Source organism: Nyctereutes procyonoides, unplaced genomic scaffold, assembly GCF_905146905.1.
Source record: "Nyctereutes procyonoides isolate TBG_1078 unplaced genomic scaffold, NYPRO_anot_genome, whole genome shotgun sequence".
In the NCBI taxonomy this organism is placed as follows: Eukaryota; Metazoa; Chordata; class Mammalia; order Carnivora; family Canidae; genus Nyctereutes; species Nyctereutes procyonoides.
In genome coordinates this window covers 20,471,197-20,488,523 of record NW_026575159.1, presented here as the reverse complement: position 1 = coordinate 20,488,523, position 17,327 = coordinate 20,471,197, and the positions used below count along the sequence as shown (strand labels likewise).

Sequence of the window (17,327 nt, the reverse complement as noted above, 5' to 3'; positions counted from 1 at the left end):
GAACATGATCTTATTTGGAAATAGGGTCTTTGTAGAGTCATTTGCTAAGATGAGGTCACACCAGGTTGGGATTGGCCTTACCTCCTCCACTAACTGGTGTCCTTATAAAGAGGCATGCAGACACACACACACACACACACACACACACACACACACACGGGGTGGGGGGGTGGGCAGGGGCAGGCCACAGGACGATGAAAGCCAGAACTGGAATCATGGTACCACAAGGCAGGGAATGCCATGAATTTCCAGTACCCACCAGTCCAGATGCTAGAAAAGGGACAAGACAAGGTTCTTCCCCAGAGCCTTGCATGAGAGCGTGGCCCTGCTGGCACCTTGACTTTGGACTTCTAGCCTCCAAAACCATGGGAGGATAAATATCTGCTGTCATAAACCACCTTGTTTGTGGTTAACTGGTTACAGCAGCCCTAGGAGACCAATGCAGCACCTCACAAATATTTTCTCCAGTCCGTGCCCCAACCCTGCCAAGATAGAATTCTGGTTCTCACTCTACAGGTGGGAAAAGAGATGACCCTTGCTGAGGTTCACACAGCTAGTAAGTAAGTGGCAGAGCTGAGATCCAAACTTAGACTCCAGAAAACAGGTTCTTCACACCGAGCTGAGAGCCAACCTCTTTTGGCAATGCAGGCAAAGGGGGGGGGGGGGAAGAGCCTTGGAAGCAATACCTGAAGACCTGCACCTTTAAAGCCCTCTGGCAGCTGTTCCATCAGCGAGGGTTTCTGGGAAGCTCTGGTTACCAGGGAGTGAGGAACTGGCTATGAACTGCTTCTAAGAACAAACTCCAAGGCGGGTGGAGGCTTAACCCCACGACTATAACACAAATTTTTGTTGCAAAGACCACCCCATCTCCTCTCTATATATATTTAAAAGATTTCATTGTATTTAATAATTTTTTTTTCTCATCACAGAATCCTTTGTAGTTCCTGACCTGAATCATTATTATTATACTTGGCTCAGATGCTAACAAGCTTACCTTCTGAAGAGGCATTCTGGGCAAAAGATTCAAAAATCTTTAACTGGTTGAGGCACAGTACTTGGAACGGCATCTGGCGTGTAATTATTTTTAACAGGAAAAAATAGCCCATCTTGTCAGCTTTCCATTTCCAGCAAAGACAAATTGGCCACAAGCACATACATAAAAGGGTGAGTTTGCTAGAACATACATCATCCTTTCGTTAATTCACTGGGCTTAATCAAGATGAATGCGGTCATTCACTCTCTACGGATGGACCGTCCTCAATGTCCCTCTCTGCCCACGTTGAAAGGGAAACTTGGCCTATCTTGGCTCCCAAGACCCAGGCGAGGTTTCCCGCAAGTTTTCTAAAGCTTCAATGAAAACAGGGCTTGTTTGCTTTATCATTTAAATTTCAAAACCCATCCCTGGCCAAGGAGCAATACAAACACCGCAGGGCTGGTGCTGCCTGCGCTCAGGAGAGAAGCCACCAGGCTTCATCATCGGGCCTAAAATCAAAGGCCCACACTCTGGGGCTGCTGTTGCCACTCCTTACTCTGGTTATCTTTATGGTTGTTGTGATGGTTGCTCCTGTCACCAAACATAACGTCTCACCTGCCCAGAACCTTATGGTCTCTCCCTCGGAAATGGCACAGCCACTCTGGGACTCAGTTTCCCTCATGTGTACAAGAAGGAACTAGAAACGGTAAGATGCCTCTCTGGCCCGAGGTCTACTTTCCGAATGAAAAGGGGAGAAAGTTGGCTCTGCTCTCCTGAAACGTGCCCAGGGGTTTAATGGCCAGAAAGCATGGGCTCCTCTTAACACCCAGTTCCAGCAGTGAGAAGATACACCAACCCCCACCGTGGGATCACTATGGCTATTTTCATTTTGCACGGGTACTCAAAAAGCGGGCCTATGAACACCTTCAGGTGTCCTAAATTGGTCACTGGGTAGAAAAAAAATCGTTCACCGTTGAAAGAGACCTCCAAAGAGGGCTAACTCAGCACTAACATCCGGGAGCCGTGACAATGGCCTGGGGGAGATGAGGGGGCTTCAGGGCAGGGTGAAGATCAAAGGTGTCTGGGAGGGTGGAAGAGGGGTTTCAGGCCTCTGCTCCTTCCCCCACCCCCACGCCCCGAGGCTACAGAGCAAGATGCTCCTTCAGGACTCAACTCAAATGACCCCTGAGATGCATAGTCTGGGGTAAGGCAGGAAATCCACCCTTCGTGCCAAAATAAAAAAGGGGGGAGCAGAAATTTTTCCGGGGAGCTGCCAACTCCACGCATGGGGCCTGGGGGAGAAGCTCAGCCTTGCCATACAAGCAGAGTGGCCCTGAAATTCTTGGAACGAGGCTTGGTTCACAGGAGGATAGGGAACAGGCTGCAGAGATTCTTCTTTCAGCAGCTGGGAGGCACCTGGGCTGGAAGGGGGCTGGGTGGGAGGAGGCCAAGGCCTCCAACCCCAGGCCCAGGGCTCCCCCACACAGACCACCCCAGAGGATGGCACACAGGGGTGGGTGTCTAAGGCTCAGGACGCGGCTTGGCAGACTCTGGAAGGCAGGAAGCAGGAAGGCAGCGAGGGGGTAGCAGTCTGCGGGACTAGAAGAAAGCCCTCCAGTCTGGGGCTCGGGTACATGGGTTCAGGTGAACAGCTATGAAACAAACAGATTTTTGAATACTCCTAGAGCAACAGGAGACAAGCATGATGGCATTCAAAGGCCCTTTACTACCTGGTGGATTTTTAAGAACTTGCTTTTTATTGATTGATTGAAGAACAACTACATCCAGATGGTAAAGATTTCCAATAGAATAGAGTCCCAGAATCAATGCTGAGCTTCCCTCCTGCTTCCAGAAGGCCCTGTGGGCCCCTGTGCAGCAGCCACTAATACAGTCTTGTTTGTGCACCCTTCCAGAGCTAGTCGTGTGCGTGTGTGTGTGTGCATGCGCACACACGTGCACACGTGTGTTCTTTCCTTGACACGCAAATGCGAACAGTGAGAGAATTCCAAAAGAACTACTCACCATCTGGAGCCTGATTTTGTCATCTGTCAAATGACTAGCTCTGATAGGTCCCTTCTGACTTTGAAGAGTCCAAAGTATGGACCTACCTGCCAAAAGCCAGAGGCAAGCACCTTGAGAAGCTATCCTGCACATTGGTTTGACTCCACTCTGGGGACCTGTCGGGTCTGCTGGAGTGTACCAGTGCTAAACAGCTGACCTTTGCTGAGCGCTCCCCAGGACCAGGCTCCTGGCCAAGCAAGTCAAAGGCACCTACTCGTCCAACCTTCCTAAACACCTAAGGAGCTAAGGCCTGGTCTCATTCTCCCCATTTTATAGGAAAGGAAACCAAGGTCCCAGAAGCAAGCAACCTGCCTGAGGTCACATAGCTGGTAAGTGAAAGGTCACTAGGATGCAAATGCATTTCTCTCATGTTCATCATTTTGGATGACACAATGTAACAGGGAAGAACTGCAAGCCATATGACACAGATATTTATCCCTAGTGTGTTGTATTAATTGAATCCCCAGTCATCATGAGAAACAGGGACAAACACCGAAGACCCACATCAACCTGGCCTCAGAAACTCAACTGAACATGAAAGCAACTCCATGCAGGGCAAATGTGTGACAGCATCTTGTGGCTGCAAATCTGGCAAAACCAAATGGGGAAGACACTTAACAATATGCATCAAGAGCCTTAAAAAACTCTAGAACCTTTGACTTGGTCATTCTACAACCAAAAATTTACCTAAGGCTAATCTGAAAGATAGAAACAGGTTTATTTGCACACTGTGCACATACGCATGCACAGACAGTCAGCACGAGTTATGAGGAGTTATGAGAGACAAACACAAAATATATTCTTAATACTCAAAATTACAGACAAAATTGGGAAAATGACAAAATTATCATTGATGGGATATTACAACATTATGTTGCACTAAAAATCATACATAGGGATCCCTGGGTGGCGCAGTGGTTTGGCGCCTGTCTTTGGCCCAGGACGCGATCCTGGAGACCCAGGATCGAATCCCACGTCGGGCTCCCGGTGCATGGAGCCTGCTTCTCCCTCTGCCTGTGTCTCTGCCTCTGTGTGTGTGTGTGTGTGTGTGTGTGACTATCATAAATAAATAAAAATTAAAAAAAAAATCATACATAAAAGCCAACTTTTAACCCCATGTGGAAATACTTCCACTACATTCAGAGCAAAATCCAATGAGATTATTGATATTAGGCGACTCAAATTAAAAAATAATAATAATAAGCAAAGAAAAAAGAAAGGATATGCCGAGAAAGACGTTAACACTATTTTCTTCGTTTATGCTCTGAACGTTTCCCAAGTTTTCCACAGGGACAATAAAAATAAGCATTATTTGAAAGAAATTATGACCCATGTTTCTGGATCAAGTGAGCAACAGGTGTAATATGAGACCGAGAAGAATTTAATTCGTTTCCAGAGTATGCTTCCAACAAGCTACATGATCCTGCAAAATAAGAGAATGGATTTAGAAAGAGACTGAGTAAAAAGTGGCTCAGGCCCAGAAGGACCATGGAGACCAGAGAAGGGAAGCCCCAAGAACAATCTACACCACAGCAGGTCCACTGGGGAACAGGGGCATCCCCAGGTGAGTGATCTAAGAACTAGGGTCTGATGGAGCAGGGTCCAAAAAGCAGCTACTTTCAGGATAAAAAGCAACATAGTTCAAAGAGGAAGGGGCGACTAGAAATCCCAGGACAAACAGAGAGCCGTCCAGAAAGGACATGTGATCAGCATCCACAGCTTGGACATGCAGGGAACATCATTTACAGCATAATCTCATAAACACTGTTTACCAATGTTTCAACTTTTAGAATTAATCCTGCGGATAACACACAGAAGTCTTAATTATGGATGTGGGAGAGCATATGAATGTTACTTGCCTCGCTAACAAGAAATAGAGAGGTCAGAAGAAGGAAGGTGGAAGAAGGAAGGGCAAGGCCTGCTGATATCACAGGCTCAGCACGTGTGAGTCATGGGATAGCAGAGAGGCCAAGGAAAGAAGGTTTAAGTAGGGGGTGGGGAGGGTGGGAGGTGGTGGAGATAGGCAATTTAAGCCTATTATTTAGAGATACTGACCCATCTCCCCCACACCCCCATTCACTCCATTCACTTAGGAAAAGGTCTAAGGGCAGACAAGAAGACAGGAGAACAGGGATTCTGTCCTTGTCCACATCAGCCTTTCCCATTTGACTTTAAATACGTGCATGTAATATTTTGATTAAAAACCCAACTCTTGGGCATCCCTGGGTGGCTCAATGGTTTGGAGCCTGCCTTCGGCCCAGGGTGAAATCCTGGAGACCCGGGATCGAGTCCCACGTCGGGCTCCCTGCATGGAGCTTGCTTCTCCCTCTGCCTGTGTCTCTGCCTCTCTCTCTGTGTCTCTCATGAATAAATAAATCTTTAAAAAAAAAAAACTCTTGGGGTGCCTGGATGGCTCAGTCAGTTAAGTGTCTGCCTTCAGCCCAGGTCATGATCCCAGAGTCCTGGGATCCCTGCTCAGGAGTTCACCTCTCCCTCTCCCTCTGCCCCTACCTCCCCACTCATGCATACTGTCTCCCTCAAATAAAATCTTTAAAAAAAAATTATTTTAAAAAGTTGTTTAACTCTGAGTTCAAACATACTGTGAGCAGGAGCTTCCTGCCTAAATGCTCCCATCCTTCTTTCCTGCTTGCATGTGGTCAAAGAGCTCTGCATCTGTATGAAGCAGCTGTCCATGGGGCAGGCCAGTAGCCTGGTAATAAGCTCCCCCAACAACCTGGCACAATAACCCAAATCCCCACAAGCTGAAGGCACTTTTAGATGCACACCACCCCAAATATCTCTCTCTTGCAGATGAACTGGGAAGGGATGACACACATGGGATCATATTATACATGCCACCTGGAATGTAAAGACACTTAACAAAAAAGGCACACTACGTGGGCTTTCGAGATAGTACACTTCCTTCTCTTGGTCTCTGCCCACAGGCTCCATGCCCACTGTCCAATATCACCTCCTCCGAGCAGCTGGAGCATTCTAATGCCCAAGTCCCATCAAGTCGCTCTTTGGCCCCAAATTCTTCCTTGGCTCTTCCTGGAGAATCTCCAGGAGCTGGTCTCTTTGCTAGGTACCACACCGCAGTTGGCCCAGGCCACACTACACAACTCTGAAGCCCACTGTTCTTGTCACAGTCTAGCTCAGCAGTGTCCAACAAAAATACAATGCCAGACACATATATGATTTAAATTTTTCTAAGGATTCCTGGGTGGTTCAGCGGTTTAGTGCCTGCCTTTGGCCCAAGGAGTGATCCTGGAGTCCCGGGATCAAGTCCCACGTGGGGTTCCCTGCATGGAGCCTGCTTCTCCCTCTGCCTGTGTCTCTGCCTCTCTCTCTCTCTCTCTCTCTCTCTCTCTCTCTATCATGAATAAATAAATAAAATCTTTTTAAAAAAACTAAAATAAAATAAAATTTTCTAGCATCCACATTAAAAATAATAAGAAACAAGTGAAATTCATTCCCATATATATTTTATTTAAATTACTATCTAAATCTTATCATTTCAACGCATCATCAACACGAACAACTATTAAAGATATTTTACATTCTCTTTTTTGTACTAAGACTTAGAAATCCAGTGGACATTTTATACTTCTAGCACATTTCAACCCAGACTTTTTCTACCTTTCAAGTTCTCAGTAGCCCCATACTAACCACCACACTGGACAGCACAGATCCAGCTATAGCTTAAAAAGCCCAACTTCTCTGGGCCTCTGGGGCCCCCCACCTCACCCCACCCCCAAAGGTCGGGACAGACTTTGTCTCCTTTCTGTCAGGTACAATACATCCTTTGATTGTAAGAGCTAACATTTGCACAGAATTTTTTGTCTTATACCCGACAATGCTTCCTATAGTTCTTAAAAAGTGTCCCCAGCTGAAAGCTTCAGAAACTGTGGGTTAGAGAGGTCATCTGTTCCAGGCCAGAGTCACACAGCCAGTATGAACCATGCCTCAGGCCTCCTGCCTACAAATCCAGGTCATTTGTCTTCACTTACAACTTGTTAAATGCTTCACCCAGGCCAATCGAGCAAATGGGTGCCCCTTTCCCTAGAAGGAAATACTACACTGCCCCTGGGAGGGGGGGTGTACTGAAATTTTTGCATCAACTTTTAAAGAGATCCAATCATGCACCCTTCTCTGCTTCCTCTGCAAAGGATCATCTGGAAGTTTAAACCACTCAACAGCTGGGAGATATCCTTAAAAAGCATCATTTGTTACTCCCACAATGAAAACCACATTGTCGATTTGGGTAGAAGGGGGAACAACGTGGCAGCTCTCAGTTTCTTGCCAGGAGGGAGCTGTGCGCCCTGAGCCCCATGAGCTACTAGAACAAATGGAAGGAGCCGACCTGCCACTAATCCACTCTCACTGATTAAGTCCCAGCGTGAATCAGGTCTAGGGGGGGTGGGGGTGGGGGGGGTAACTGGCCTCAAACCTGCATTTATTGTCTACACTGGGATTCATCCCCGAACAGGTTGAACTGGGAGCACTGGGGCAAAATCCAAGGGAACTACCACCCACAATCATCTCTGAAAAATGCAAAGGGTTCTAAGCTCCCAATGCTTGGCCAAACCCTTAGAACCAAACTCCATCCACTGACATTCCCGAAGAACAAAAGAATGTGGATGATCCTTGGAGCTGCCAGATGGGAAAGATGATCTGTGTGTGGTACAAGGACAAAAGGACATTTGGGTTCTGATCCCACCCCTGCCCCCATGTCAGCTGCCCCAGCCCACCCTGTGCTCCTGAGAGCTGGGCAGTGGGTGCCACTGATATAAACTTCTCTCAAGTGCCCCTAAGTTCTTCCACATTGAACATCAACCAACTACCTGTACCCCTTGAAGTAGAGATAAGTTCAAGGCAGGAAAGCATATCAGTTAAGACACAAAGATCCTAAAATTAGGCTGCTTGGCTTCAAATCTTAGCTCTGGCCCTACGACTTATTCATGGTGACCTTGAAATGTCACTTACTGTCTCAGTTTTCCCAACGGTGAACCTGAAATTAAGACAGACCACAGAGACTCTTGTGAGGCCTGCACATATAGATTAAATGTAAACGCAGAGTGCTCAGAAAGGAGGCTGGTGTACAGTCGGAGGGACTAACATGTTCCCTAACATGAGCCCACAACTGAGAAAAATCAAGGCCCAAAACGAGGGCAGCAATTAATGTCATTTTGCAGAGACAGGGCTTAAGCATGGATCCCAAGACTCCAAAACTAGGAATTTAAAAAATGAAACACCACTTAAAAAGGTTTTTCAAAATGGAAGTACTCAACACCCTCGCTCATTCATCATGTGTTTAGTGACCACCCATTGTGCCAGACAGCCACCCCCAACTTCCAGCATATGTGGGGCTCACAGGCTGGCTGGATAGTAAAAACCAGCACATATTGAGCACCTACTACATGCTGGCTCTGGGGAAAGCTCTTCAAGCACAAAATCTCATTCAATCTTCACAACAATGTGTCTAGTAGGTACTATTTACTTTCCGATTTTACAGATGAAAAAACAGACTCAAGAGGGTAACCTCCCCCAGGAGATCCAAGACCTCCCAAGGCAGAGGCAGGGCTCAAACCTCCACTGAGCCAACAGAAGTCCTCATTCTGATCCATTATGCTTTGTACGCTTTTCCATGTTCCTAATACATAGAAACAATTGTGGCTTTTCCTTTTCTGCCACCAGTTAACAGGATAATTCAAAATGCCAGGCCAATCCCCAGTAGTAAGAAGCCCAGGCTCTGGGTCTGACAGGATAAATGAATGAATCAATCTTGCAGATTAACCGGGTTCCTTCTCTTAGAAGAAGGATCTTCCTGCCCTCCACCCAGGATTTGGGCCTCAAGGCTGGAATGTGAGGCAGGGAGGAGCAGAGGAATTAGGAGGCTATTTGTTCTTCAGGGAGGCATCCAGGGTGGGGTGGGGCCTCTGGGGAGCCCATTCTATTAGACAGCAATCAGTGTATCAGTTTCTGAAAGGCTTATCCTGGCTGGGGGTATGGAAGCCCCTGGGGCCATCAGAACCACAGCTCCACTGCAGGAGGCGCGCTGCATTGCTGCATTTCTGCATTCCATGCACAGAGGTCCCAAGAAGTCTGGAAAGAGGGGAAGTCCCACGTGGGCAGGTCAAGATGACCTGGCAGAGAGCAGCGGTCCAGCAGCACTGTGGACGGGCCTGGAGTCCCGTACCCACGATGAAGGAAAATTATACAGGTCAGAGGCTGTTTCCAGAACGCCAATCCCACCGCTGCCGCTGTGTGACCTTGTCTGAGTCACCGCCTCTCTCTGGGCACCCGCTTCTGCCTCAACATCAGTCTGGGACAGCTGCAAGGGATCTTTACGCACCAACGAAAGCCAATGGCAACCGTAGGCGCACTTGCTCGGTACTTATTATCACTCTAGCCCCGAGTTCGTCGCGCATTATCACATTTCAACCTCGCCATGACCCAGACTTTGACCCTCGGTTCACAGCGGAGGAAACTGAGGCAGGGAAAAGTTAAGGCCACTGCACAATGGATGAAGTAACAGAACGAGGCAAAGGCAAGGGAGGAGCGGTGGCCACCCAATTCCAGGAACTGAGCTCTTTAACCACCACACCAAGAACACTTCCTTTTAGATTACCAGTGAAGGTGAACTACTTGGCCAAAGAAGTCCCTTCCAACTTTGAGAGTGTATGATCCTGGGACAATCCCAAAGCAGCTCTGGGGGTCCCAGCACCCTAAACACAAACCTGACCCTGTAACTTATGTAAGCAGGCATACAAGAGGATGCCCAGCAGCACAGTTTGTGTGTGGGGAAAAAAGCAACAAAACAAAATAAATGCCAACAATTCACATGCCCTTGGAGAATGAATAAATAAACTGTGGTCTGTTCACAGAGTGGAGGAGACTACCACAGTGAGAAATAGACCACAACGATGATATGCACCAACATGGACTTATCACTGTGAAACTGGGTGGCCAAGTACACTGCCTAGAGCATGGAACTTCTGTAAAGCTCAAAAGGAAGAAAAGAAAATAGTGTAGGAAGTCATCAGAGAGGGAGAAAAACCACGAGGACTCTTAGTCATAGGAAACGAACTGAGGGTTGCTGGAGGGGAGGAGGTGGGAGATGGGTTAACTGGGTGATGGGCATCAAGGAGGGCACATGATGTGATGAGCACTGAGTGTGATATATGCAATTGATGAATCACCCAACTCTACATCTGAAACTAAGGATATACTATATGTTGGCTAATTGAATTTAAATTCAAAAGAAAGAAAATAGTATTTAGACATACTCATGTATATGGTGAAACAGTTTAAGCAAAGATATAACAAACTCCCAAATCCAAGATCATGGTTCTTTCTAGAGGAGAGCACTGAGGGGTAGGGGTAGAAGAGACCAGAAAGAAGACATGGGTAGAGTCAGTGCTCATTGGTCATATTCTGCTCCTAAGCAAGGTGCCGGTTCACAGGTGTCCAGTTACTACCATGTCCCATGACTGGCCTATAAATGACCACCATTTATTTTGGAGACATCAAAAGAGTATAACAGACTATTGAAGCTACATGAAATCTGCTCACCCACTCTGTCACCAAAAATGTTTGTTACCAAAAACATTTGCTAGTCATTTATTCTGCAAGAAAAACAACTCTTGGGCAGCCCCAGTGGCGCAGCGGTTTAGTGCTGCCTGCAGCCCAGGGCGTGATCCTGGAGACCCAGGATCGAGTCCCATGTCGGGCTCCCTGCATGGAGCCTGCTTCTCCCTCTGCCTGTGTCTCTGCCTCTTTATGTGTCTCTCATGAATAAATAAATAAAATATTAAAAAAGAAAAAAGAAAAACAACTCTTGGACAGGATTTCGATATGTCTGGATATCCAGGGTAGATGCACCGTGACCACTGCTAGGCCATTACTGCTACATTAGCAAGTACCTGCCCTCACCCAATCTTCACCAGAAACCTGGGTGCTTCCCTCAACTCTGGGAAGCTCAGTAAGAACATCCACCTGCTAGAACTCTGAGGGCATGACCAAGATAACGCACAAGAAAGCTGAACTGAGACACCCGACGAGGTAAACACTGACCACTGGAATCCAAAGGATGAAGACTCAGGGCAGTGCTGCAAATATGCAAGACCTGACCTGCAAATGTGCACTCTGTCATTTCTGGCTGAATGACCATGGCTGAATTTTGTGCAATTTCTGTATTTCATGCCAAAACCATAGGCAACAAAAGAACAACAACAAAAAAAAAAAAAAAAACAGCTAAGTTGGACTTTGTCAAAATTAAAAACACTTATGCATCCAAGGATGCTTTCAAGGGAGTGAAGAAACAACTCACAGAATGGGAGAAAATATTCGTAAATGGTATGCCTGAAAAGGTATTAATATCCAGAATATATAAAGAACTCCTACAATTCGGGACACCTGGGTGGCTCAGCGGTTTGGTGTTTGCCTTCAGCTCAGGGCATGATCCTGGAGTCCCAGGATCGAGTCCCATGTCGGGCTCCCTGTATGGAGCCTACTTCTCCCTCTACCTGTGTCTCTGCCTCTCTCTCTCTCTCTCTCTGTGTCTCTCATGAATAAATAAATAAAATATTTTTTTAAAATAAGAACTCCTACAATTCAACAGCAACAACAAATGTTTCTCCTCAGATCTAGAAGTGGTCAATAAGCACATGAGAAGATGCTCAACACCACCAGTCATTTAGTGAAATGCAAATCAAACTCACTGTGAGCTATCATTTCATACTGACTAGGATGGCTGCTATGTATACATATACATGGTATATACATGTATGTATATATATGTATTTATATAATATCTGTTGGTGAGGATATGGAGCAGCTACGGAAAACAGCATAGCAGTCTCCCCCCTAAATTAAACACAGAAATCGTCACATGACCCAGCAATACCTCTACATCCACGTCCACAGAAGCATAATTCACAATAGCCAAACAGTGGAAGCAACCCAAATGTCCATCAACAGACGAACAGATAAACAAAACATGGTGCACACGTACAACAGAAAATCATTCAGCCTTCAGAAAGAAGGGAATTCCAACAGTGCTCCAACAGGGATGAACACGGAGGACATTACGTGAAGTGAGATAAGCCAGTCACCGAAGGGCAACTACTGTCTGATTCCACTGATGGGAGGTACCTGGACTAGTCAAATTTGCAGAGATAGAAAGTGGTTGCCAGGGGCTGGAGGGAGGAGCAATCAGGAGTTTAATGGGGACAGAGCTTCAGTTTGGGAAGATGAAGCAGCTCCGGAGATTCATGGCTGCAAAACAAAGCAAAAGTGCTTAATGCCACCGAATTGGACTCTTAAAAATGGTTAAAATGGTAAATTTCATCATGAGTATTTCACCTCAATAAAAAAAATTTTAATTTAATAATTAAAAGCCTAAAACTAAACTATGCCTCAATACCCCCATTTGTCAGCAAGGATGATGATCACCTCAGCTTCCCCGGAGGGTCTGCTTACAAAGATTGAGTAACTCCAAGCTCACAGGTGGAGCAGAGTACATCATGCAACAGGAGCTCAAAACAGGAAAGTGAGGGCCCAGCACATTGCAAAAGATGTTCAAGACTCAATCCAGCCCCTCACAAAAAGGGGAAGAAACAGAGACGGGAGACGTGAATGGTTCACTCACTGTGACCCCCACACAGAAAACACCCCACCACCACCACAGCCGCCGCCACCACCACTGACACAACTGGGCAGACTCCTGGGTTCCAGACAGGTGCAGAGGTGGCCCAGGCGTCCTCACCTGCTCAGCCCCGACTCCCCCTCAATCAAACACCAGAAACTCTTTTTTATGGGGGGGGGGGTGGCATGGAGGCCTTATCAGCAAGAGAGCTTCCCCTCAACTACTAGGTCCCCTTCCCACCAGGAAAACTAGCAACGCAGGAGAAGAGACAGTGCAAAAATCATTTCCTCTTTGCAGGGCTCAGAATCCTGCTGTCCGTTCCCCATCCTGTTCACATTGGGTTTAAGGAGTGAGAAGTAAGATATGCAGCAGGCCTGCATCCACTTCCTCTCTGCCTCCCCCCTCCACCCCCCAGATGTGCCAGCTGGAGGGCAAGTCCCCCACCACCTCTGGGAGAGCCTGAGTTCCCAGGGCTTCAGATGTGGTGCCTGGAAGGTAACCGGCACGCCCTAAATCTGTTCAACAGAACTCAGTTTCCTCCTGTGTCACCTTTTACAGAGAAAGAAACTCAGCCCAGAGATGTGAAGGTCACGCAGCTACTTCGAGGCAGAGCTGAGGTTCAAAGCAGACAGTCTAGCGTTAGGATCTGAGGAAACAGAGGCAGGCACGAGGCCAGGGACATAAAGGGAAGGCCCACTGGATGTTGTCACTGCTGCCCCGTGCTGCCCGAAGCCAAGCTGGGTACGGAGCGGCACTTACAAGTGTCACCAGGAGGGCAAATGGAGGTTGCACCCTGTTCTCTTGCTCAGAAATCAGAGGGAGAGTGAGGGAGGAGAGGGCTGAGCTGAGCCAGACACTCAAGTGTTTCGTCTCCGTTGGTGCTTTATCAATGTACCCATCAAGCCCCCTCCCTCACTGCCACCAAGTCTTATTTATAAATAATTAAAACAGGTTTATGACACAGAAAAAACAATACCTGGAAGCCCTGTGCCCGCAATTCACATCACCTAGGACAGCTACAACTTCAATTCTTCCCTTTTCTCTCAATCTTTATCTAGAGATTGTCTCATTCAGAACCAGAGACCTGGGGTCCTGATAACTAAAATATGTAGCTGAAATCCAAACTGTCCTGCCCTTTTGCAATACTGCAGAAGACAGGGGATCAGAAAACAAGGATGGGAATAACAAGAAACTTCCATCTAGGGAAAAATATTCATTTTTTTTAATTTCCTGGCAATCTGGAGTTATAGGGTTGGTTCCAAACCCAGCGTCCACACTCTGACCTGGGTTCCCATCCACCTTTTAAGAGTCGTGTGAACCTGGGCAAGTCAGCTAACTCCTCTAAGCCTCAGTTTGTCCCACCCGGAAAATGGGGTTGATAATGGTTGCTATATACAAGGTAATGCTGAATGATACATGGGGTCATGCAAGTGAAGTAGGTGGTGCTGTGCCCTTCACACAGTGGGCTTGGCTCTTGTGGGTACCATACTATGATTACTACAGATCCTCACCATCAGCCAGAGGAAGGAATTCGTGTTCCCACTCAGAGATAAGAAACAAAGACTCTTCATGGCCCTCCTATCGCAGGCAAACCCATCTCCACCTACTCCGCTCCACCCCACCAACCCTGTCCCTGACCCCAGCCTTCCCAGCCAACCAGATCTCTGCCATCCTATCCCTGGAGACCCACCTACATCACCTGCTCTCCTAAGCCTTCCTTTGTGCTCAGGTGCCTGGCTTCCTGGACTCCAGCATCCTCATTTTCACCCCTGAGAACCACTATCTCACCACGGTGCTGTCGACGTGCGAAATCCTATGTGTGTCTTCCTGCACTGGACTCACTCCATGGGGAGGGTTTCAGAGGAATCCCCAAGCCCTTCTCAGTGGCAGAGCTGCAAACCCAGCGCAGCACCTGCACGTGAGACGTGGCAAACGCTGGGGGCCTGAGTGCAGCTGTTCAAGTGCAATTTACACGCGGAATTAGTTCACACTTACTACACTTACTACATGAATTCCCACGAATTCATGTGGGAAAAGTGTTTTTTTTTTAAGATTTCAATTATTTATTTCAGAGAGTGAGCAAGAGAGAGTGAGCGAGAGCGAATGAGCAGGGGGGAGAGGCAGAGGGGGAGGGAGAAGCAGACTGCCTGCTGAGCAGGGAGCCCAGCCGGACACGGGGCTCGATCCCAGGACTCTGGGATCATGACCTGAGCCAAAGTCAGATGCTTAACCGACTGAGCCACCCAGGTGCCCTGAAAAGTTAACACTGGTACCCAGTCAGGGCTTAGGAGCTATGTGCTGCGTGGCATTTCCATAGAGCGATGGATAATACTAAATAAATACCATGATGCTGCATCGTAATGAATTAATGCTGCATCATAGTGACAGCGCTTTTGCTCTCACTCTGTCGAGATCTCTCAAAGACAAGGACTGGCTCTTTCACACTGTAAAATCCATGGTTCTTCCTCTGTGACCCCTCCTGGAGGTGTGCGTAATTTCCAACCAGGTCCTTAATGAATTTTTCCTGCACCGAGCTCATGAAGATAAGACAGGGAAAGCTGTACAAAGTAGGGTGGGGCTTTTCTCCCTGTGGTGGCTGTTTGTTTCTCTGAGCAACTCTGCTATGACTGCTCACTGCAAATGCAGAGGAATCCCAAAATCACACGTGTTCCCCTGACGGCCACCAGCGGTGACTCACCCACGGGAGCTGCTGGGAAACCATCAACACCACTGCCCAGGAACAGCCCAACAACACCACCGCAAGTTCCCATCCAGCAGGATACAAAAGGACTGGCTTCCTCGGGGGGTGGGGGGTGGGGGGTGTCAGGGGGTGGGAAGCAAAGCCAACATGTGTTGAGGCAGAGAGGGAACAGGAAAAGGAAAGGCACAGTCTAGAATCTAAGAAGCAATTACTTTTCCAGGCACATGCAGCCCATCACAAAAGTACGTAAGGGTCTGAAGAAGCAATTCAGAACACCCCAGGCAAACTGTTCGATGGCAAGAAATGGGAATGCCTTTGCCTTATCTTCAGGAAAGGGCTGGCCCACTTATGGCATTTGAGTCCATAAGGATTTAAGCAGGGAGCACCCATGGTGGCACGACCAGGTCCCCGTTGGGCGCTAGGGGCACAGGAAAGCACAGCACGTCTGCTGGTGTGACGGGAGAGCCACCGCGGCCAATGCAAACTGCCGGCCACATCTGCCCCACGTGTGTGTTTATTTTGGAGACAGAACGGACTTCTGCATGGAGAGCAGAGCTGGAAGGGTTCCATGTGGGACTGAAGAGGCAGCCAGTGGCCTTCCAAACAAGCTGAGGCACTTGGACTTTATCCTATGGACAGTCTCGAACAGGGGCAGGGATGAGATCAGAGTGCCATTTCGGAGGGATCTGTCCACACGTGGTGTCCTGGGCGCGGAGTCTCTGAAGAACGTTCCAGCTAATGTAGCTGAGACTGTGCCCTCTTGCAGGATGATTGGCTTTTCCCATTTTTCAAAAGGTAATAGGAAAAAAACAAAAGGTCCTCTGTGTGCAAAGTCCCCAGTAATTTATGGGACAGCAGCTGGAGCAGACGGCGGCCCCTTGCGGCATTCACTCTGATGGGGGTGATTCCATAGTCCCACTTAAGTAATGATTCATCCAACCAGGGCTAGAGGCAGTCTTGGGATCACTTCAGCGGATCTTCCCACTTAGAGACAAAGAGATCTCCTATCCTTGTGGAGCATCGCTTCTTATAAAACATATCAGTGCATCTGGTCCATAAAAAAACCATGAGGCAAAGGCCAGTCTGTCCTGGCCAGGTTTGGACTGAGAGGACAGCAGCGTGGGGACCTGGGGCCTCACCCCCACAGGCTGTGTTTCCCGTTGTCCCCGCTGCCCCTGCCCCATTACAGAAGGCCACCTTCTCCCCCAGAGCACCTGGGAGGAGCAGCTTGGAGGCTGCCCCCTGGCCTGAGCCTCCTCCATCCTCCCAGAGCCAAAGGCACTATCCTCTCCCTATCATCTCTCTGGACATTCCATACATGCTTTCTCAATCAGAAGGGCATTCCCTGCATAGTCATTTGTTGAAAAGGAAAAGCAAAGGGTTTTTAAACAAGCAAGGGATGACGAAGGAAAGGGGAAATCACTCCTTCAGTAACTGTAGCACACGGAGAGTGTCTGGGCAGACACAACTCAGACGGTACAATGAGGTTTTATACCCGAAGGATTCCTGAATCCTTGACCCTGGTTATGCAACCATCTCGCCTCTGGTCCAGCGCTAACAGCTGACATCACAGGGCCAGAACGGCCTCCTGGGAGCTCCCACCTCCTGCAGCCTGTCCTACCTGTCTGGGTGCTTCCTCCTGCCCTGGCCAGAGCGTGCATTTCAGTGGGCAAACCAGATCCTGAAACTCCAAGACTGAAAGTTCATAATGCCTTCTCATTTTTGGTTGGAGTACCTGCTGCATAAAAGGCCTGCAGGGAGTAGCCGCTGAACAGCCCAGAGGACGTGAACGGTGGGGCCGGGCAGGAACGCAGCCCCCACCAACCCCAGTCTACAGGCTGATGCTGTCTGTTCCATAGGACGCCAGGGGCATGGGTCAGAAGCATGGCTTGTCTGGTCAGAGGCAGCTAGGTAGATACGGGGCTTGAGAGATCCCGAAGGGT

At 48.1% G+C, this 17,327-nt stretch overlaps 1 long non-coding RNA gene across 7 annotated transcripts in view; it reads right to left on the bottom strand.

Moving 5' to 3' along the window:
- The window catches only part of LOC129502410 (uncharacterized), a 234,571-nt gene that overhangs the window by 207,073 nt on the left and 10,171 nt on the right, over positions 1 to 17,327 (bottom strand). The window contains exon 2 of one of the 7 annotated variants that reach the window (XR_008662959.1): positions 12,191 to 12,313. The exons of the other annotated variants lie outside the window; for them this stretch is intronic. This is a non-coding gene — a long non-coding RNA (uncharacterized LOC129502410). The remainder of the gene's footprint in view (positions 1 to 12,190; positions 12,314 to 17,327) is intronic. 7 annotated transcript variants of the gene reach the window in all.